Consider the following 5,758-nt stretch of genomic DNA (forward strand, 5'->3'; position numbering starts at 1 on the left):
CGTCATTTCCGGTGCGGTCCGGGCGGGCTGGCCGTGCTGCGGGCCGTGAGGGGCTGCGGGACAGCCGCGCCCTGTGCGGGATATCCCCGTGTGATGTCGATTTAAGGCGTTTTTCGGAGTTTCCAGTGGAAACTAGAGAGAAATGCGCTGGTCGGCAGCCGGCTGAACATGAGCCCAGGCGTGCCCGGGTGGCCTAGAGGGTCAGTGGCGCCTGGCCTGTACCAGCCATAGTGTGGCCAGCAGGAGCAGGGCACTGATTGTCTCCCTGTCCTGGGAACTGGTAAGGGCACTCTTGGAGTGCTGCGTCCAGTTCTGGGCCCCTCACTCCAGGAAGGGCATTGAAATATTGGAGCAGGTCCAAAGAAGGCCAGCAGCGCTGGGGAAGGGTGTGGAGCACCATCATATGGGGAGCGGCTGAGAGAGCTGTGGGTGTTTACCCTGGAGAAAAGGAGGCTCAGGGGTGACCTTATGTTCTCTACAACTGCCCCAGAGGAGGTTGTAGCCGGGTGGGGCTTGGCCAGCTAACCACTGACAGGATGACAGGACACAGCCTCAATCTGTGCCAGGGGAGGTTTAGGTTGGACATCAGGAAGAATTTCTTCATAGCAAAGGTGCTTAGACGTTGGGATGGGCTGCACGGGGAGATGAGGGATCACTGCCCATGGAGGTGTTCCAGGAAAGGCTGGCTGTGGCCATATGGGGTCAGGGTGGCACGGTGATGCTAGGCCATAGGTTGGACTCGGTGTCTCAGGGTTCTTTTCCAACATAGGTGATTTTGGCTGTGCCGGCATCTCAGCAGAGCCCGGCAGGGACAGCCTCAGGGCAGCCCAGCTGACCAGGGAGCATCCGTCAGCTCCCTGTCCTTTGAAATACACTGTGATCACTTTCACACCCTTCCCCTCCCACTTTCAGTCAAGCAGTCAGCACATTTTTATTTCCCAGTAATCTTTATTCCTCTAAATACTTGTTGGCAATATTAGAGCAGCCCCACAGCTGTAGCACCTGCTCCTGCGCCACGTGGGCTCTCAGGTAAAGGTGGGCAGCACACACTTAAGCCTTTGAGAAACACACTGTGGCTTTTGAGGATGCTGTTCCAGTACACACACCTTGGAACTGCTTTTTTTCTATCACAAATCCTGTTGACAGGCTCAGTGTGCATGTTTTGTGTATTTCTTACCTTAAAAAACTGCTCTTGGAGTATAAGAGTAGCTGTGAGAATCTCACCCCATGAAGTTTGCTGCTATTTTAAATTTAGAAGCCAGCAGATCTTGTCACTTTGATCCCCCAGAAACACAATCAAAAGAAAAAAATAAACTGTAGATGCCTTCCTGAACGTTAATTGCATTTCCTTTCAAGGTGTCCAGAATAGAGTTTGATTTTGCTTTTGGATCCTGTTGCCCTCCTGTGGTCAAACCTCAGCAAGTCCAAGGACTGTTAAAGCTCTGCACGTCCTTCAAACAGGCTGAATTATTTTGTGTGCATTTATTTTTGTCTGATTTAGTTAATTGTTTCTTTTCTCAGAGTCCTTGCCCTCGCTGTTTGCTTGCTGGAGCTCCCTCTTACATGTTTAAAGATCTCATACTTCTGTGAGTTTGGCTCTCAGAATGATTTACCTTTTTTACTTTGAAACAAAGTCAAGACTTTCACAGGGGAGTCCGGGGATACCAGAACACACCCTCATTCCTCCCGAGGGTCTCGGGGTCAGCTGCCCCTTTGTTAGGCCAGTTCAAAACCCACAACTGATTTATTTTCCTGTGATAAGAGGTTTTAGAAGAGCTGGGAATGTCGTGCCTCCTGCACACTCTAAATTGCAGGATCAGAGCCTGGATTATCTCCTGCAGGCCCGGAGGTGACTCACCAATAACATCATAAGACAATTTACTTCAAAACACCTACAATACTTAGCTAAGTTTTAGAGTTGTATAACACCGTGGGTTGTTGATTTGATATTTTGTCACTTCCTTTTTATTCTTCTGCCTTTCTTCCTAATCGTTGGAACTTAGTTTGTCAGTTTATACCAAGCTGGAATTTAGCTGGCAGGATAATTGGATCTCCTAGAAGAATGTCATATTAAGTAGGAATTATGGATAATGCCCCTGCAAAATTAGTTAATGGAAAAAATGTTTAATTGCTGCTTGAATAATATCGATCAAATGCAGTTATTCTACCTATGCATTTCTGTATTAGATACCATGGAACCTGCACAACACAGGCACTTGTGCTTGCTCAGCACCAAAATTCACACTTCTCCCTGCTGAGTGCCCTGAGGTTTCTCTGGGCCCCGACCTTGAGTTTATCCCAGTTCCTCTGGAAGGTGCCTCCATTGGCAGTACCCCAAACTCTGTGCTGCTCTCTGGGTCACTAATGAAGCTGTGGGCCAGCACAAACACCAGCAGAGTCCCTGTTGATTACCAGCTGTCAGCTGGACCCCGAGCCACTGCTTTCTGCCCTCTGAGCCCCGTGGTCAGGCTGCTTTCCAGCTGTGACTGCCCAGCCCACCCTCCAGCGTGCTCGCAGGAATGATGTCAAAAACCTCAGCAAAGTCCAGGCAGTTCACATCTGCTGCTTTCCACCTTCCCCACAGCCTCTTGTCTCAGCCCAGAGGGCAGCTGTAATTGTCATCCTGTGACTGATTAAGATTCCTGGCTCTTTCTCCTCTTATGTTATTTCCAGCTGAGGAGCTCATAATTTTCTGCTATTAATCCCAAAGACCATGACCTTGTATTTCGCAGCACTGAATTTCAACCCCTTTCTACTATTCCAGTCCTCAAGGCTCGCAGCTTTTCATCTTCTCTAGAATACTGTGATCCTTCCCTGGATTTTAAATGACTCTCATCTTTGATGGCAAGTTGACTCAGAATAGGGAGCTTGAGAAATTACAGCATGAAAGGAAGTAGACTTGGCATGGGCTTGGCTTCAGGGTAGTAATGTTCTGTGTTGAGCTACAGAAGAATTTTTACTGAAAATTTTTTCTTCCTTGCAATCCCCAGAGCATGGGAAAATCATTTCCAAAAGGTATATAGGGAGTGAAGGGAGTGTGACCTAGAAAAACTAGTAAGATGCATATGTCAAATCCAGTTAATTTTTTTTTGCTAATGATACTGATCTATATATATAAAATGCTGAATAGAACACTTATCTTCCCTGTGTTTGGCCTTAAGCCACATTCCCCATCAAAGGCAAAGAAACCCTGTTGACACTTTCCTGGTGAGTAAATCAGTCATGAGAGCAACATATTTCTTTTCCAAGCACCATATAGAAAGCCATGTACTGGAAACTAGGACTCCTGGGTTTCCCAGAGCTCAGCATATTCTTAAAACAAAGGTATCCAGGCTCCATCCTACTTTCTCCCTTGCCTGCCTGGCAAACCCTCTGGTCTCGTCATACTGCTGCTGACCACCCTGATACTGTTTCCCACTTCTGGATGCAGGAGCACTGCAGTGAGAGGGGGCAAAGGGCCCCTCACCCTGTCCCTGCACACCCACTCGTGCACTGGACCCTTCATAGCTGCCCATCCTTGCTGCAGACATTTTCTCTTTTGCCAAATGTGAATGAGGCAGTGCAGTAATTTTATGCAAATCCATGTGCAGATTAAAAAATTAATCAAATTCTGAAATTTTCATTTAAAGAGATTAGTCTTGAAAAATCCCCCATCTAATCCTCCCAGAATAGTCACTTGGAACAAGCCTTCAGTGTGTTGTTTCCCTCCTGGGTTTAGTGCATCTCCTGGAAAATTTTCTTGTAATGCTTTTGGGACCATGTGGAGCAGCAAGCTTGGGTTTGAGCAGGGCTCACCAGGCGAATTAAAGTTGATATATCAAATGATAGAGGAGATGTGTCAGTAAGTAGGAACGGGGGAGTTTAAGGCAGTGAAATCTCCACTTTGTTGTACTTCATAGGTAAATTCCCCTGGTGATGCAGGAGAAACAGAAGCAGGGAGCCTTGGTGAGTCTGTCAGTAATTTACATGCCGAGAGGCCAGAAAAAAGTCACGCAGCAAGAAAAACGAGGAACAAGAGACATTGCTAAAATTGCTGTGTCTGGGAGTTTACTACTGTAATCTATCTTTTAGAGCTTGAGCTCAAAATTATCCTCCAACAACTGGGGTTTGATCCAGTGCTATCTCAAATATTTTCCTAACCCCTCAGGGATTTTGAAGCTGACCCTGTACAAGGTGTGCCAGCCACCCGTCCTGGGGGAAATCCAGAGGCATCCTGACAGCATTGAAACTAAAGTAACTTAGGTCCCTAAAGTTCTCAGTTAAATCATGTATTCTGGCACAGCATCCTCTGATCTCACAGCACCTGAAATGCTCAGGATGTCTGTATGGTTAGGTTGGCCTGCAATAAGCTCAATTGCCCCAAGTTCACAAAAACCACAAGCCCAAGATGCAAATCCTTGAACAAACCTCCAACCACAGCACCTGGAATAGCTCAGCTCTGCCCAGTGATGGCAGACTGGCCTCTAGAAAGGAGTATTTTTCTCGCTTTCAAGTACCTGCCATGGAGTGAGGTGCTGGCTCATTTTTCTCACTGCATGGGCATGGCCAGCTCATTTGTTCACTGTTTTCTTCCCCAGCATGCCTCCAAGTTTATGGCTCAGACTCTGCCCTGCTATGTCCATGCTTTTGGTCTCTTGCCACCATCCAATTTACTTGGCAGCTTTACCACATTTCTGCCCCTACTGCTGGATTCTTTCTGTCTCCCTCTGACTTTGGCTCCTTGCCTGCAGAATTGCTTTAATTAAAAAGTTAATGAAAGGTAATGCAAACGAGCGTTTTGCCTGTATTTTATCACAGTCCAGCTCCTTCCCCTCCCTCTTTCCCAGAGAAGGTGAAAATGAGAAGCTGGGGTTTTGCTGCAGTTTGGTGTGAGAGCTAACAGTGGAAATTTCTACAGGCTTAGGAGGAGCCCTCTGAAGAAAGAGCTTATAATAGTGTGTGTAGATTATTATAAGTGCGTAGATTATTCATGAATGAAAGCTGAGGAAGTTTTCATTTAAAGGGGATTAATATAAACCCCTTACAATCCTCCAGCTCTCTTTGGAACAGGCAATTCTTAGCATCATTTTCATCCTAAGCTTAGTACAAACTTACAGGAAACTTTTCAAAAGACTGTCTATATCCCAACTCCAAATTATCCCAACCAGGGACAAAGGGAAGGTGTGAAACCTGAACCTCACTTGTGCCTCTAGCTTGTCACCTTATATCCATATAGAAGAGGGTTCATTCATCCTTAAGTGATTTTCCTGAGAAACTGGGAAACTAAGATTAGTGCATGAAGTAATATGAGTCACATCATCAGCCCTTTCTCCCAACCCAGATTCCTCACAGCCAGCAGTGGGAAGAGGAAAACGCAGGGATGTGAGGGTGTAATTTCCCCTCGTGCAATATGTAGCAGTTAACAGGCAATTACACCACTTCTAAACCCACCATCTGGGGAGGGAGCATGAGACCTGCCATTTGGGTTATTTTTCTTTCCACTACTGCCTGTGTTTTGGGGTGATATTCAGTTCTCTTGATCTTGTTTTTAAAGCCTTAGTAAAATGAGTAGGAGTTTTATTTTTTGTTAATATCTACAGTGGATTTCATAGCACTGATTTATAGCTGTTCCCTGATGACATTTAGTACCCAGTGCCTGAGACTGTATAAATAAATTACATAAAAAGGGATTTGTGGTATCATTAACAGCACCCCCATTCCAAGGGGAGTCTCCAGTGAGCCTGTGTGTCTAATCAGAGCTGACAAGGAGCAGAGTCAC

This window comes from Geospiza fortis, unplaced genomic scaffold (genome assembly GCF_000277835.1).
Source record: "Geospiza fortis unplaced genomic scaffold, GeoFor_1.0 scaffold78, whole genome shotgun sequence".
Taxonomy (NCBI): domain Eukaryota; kingdom Metazoa; phylum Chordata; class Aves; order Passeriformes; family Thraupidae; genus Geospiza; species Geospiza fortis.